The following is a 348-nucleotide window of genomic DNA, read 5'->3' as shown; positions in this document are numbered from 1 at the left end:
ATGAGTCTGTTTAATATATTTCGATTCAATTTATTTTCATAAACAACGATCTTCAGAATCTCTTTCTCCAGTTTTAATCAAAGCAAATTGCATATAGCCAGCAATCATGAAATTAATATCATCTTTCTGAATTATCTGCCTTTTAAGGTAAACAAGTGCCACTGAAGAATAAATAAGTTTCCTAGGACATGACATATTCAATGTTTCTTCATTGAGGACCAAGGCTGACAACAGCCGTACCGAAAAATAACAGTAACTAACTTAGAAGTAATTTGACGTACTGATTATATGAAACCCCCAATGAAACTAAAATGGGTAATGAAATCACAAGGGCTGAATCAAATTCCT

This window comes from Penaeus monodon, chromosome 29 (genome assembly GCF_015228065.2).
Source record: "Penaeus monodon isolate SGIC_2016 chromosome 29, NSTDA_Pmon_1, whole genome shotgun sequence".
NCBI lineage: Eukaryota > Metazoa > Arthropoda > Malacostraca > Decapoda > Penaeidae > Penaeus > Penaeus monodon.
Note: the sequence above shows the minus strand (reverse complement) of the source record.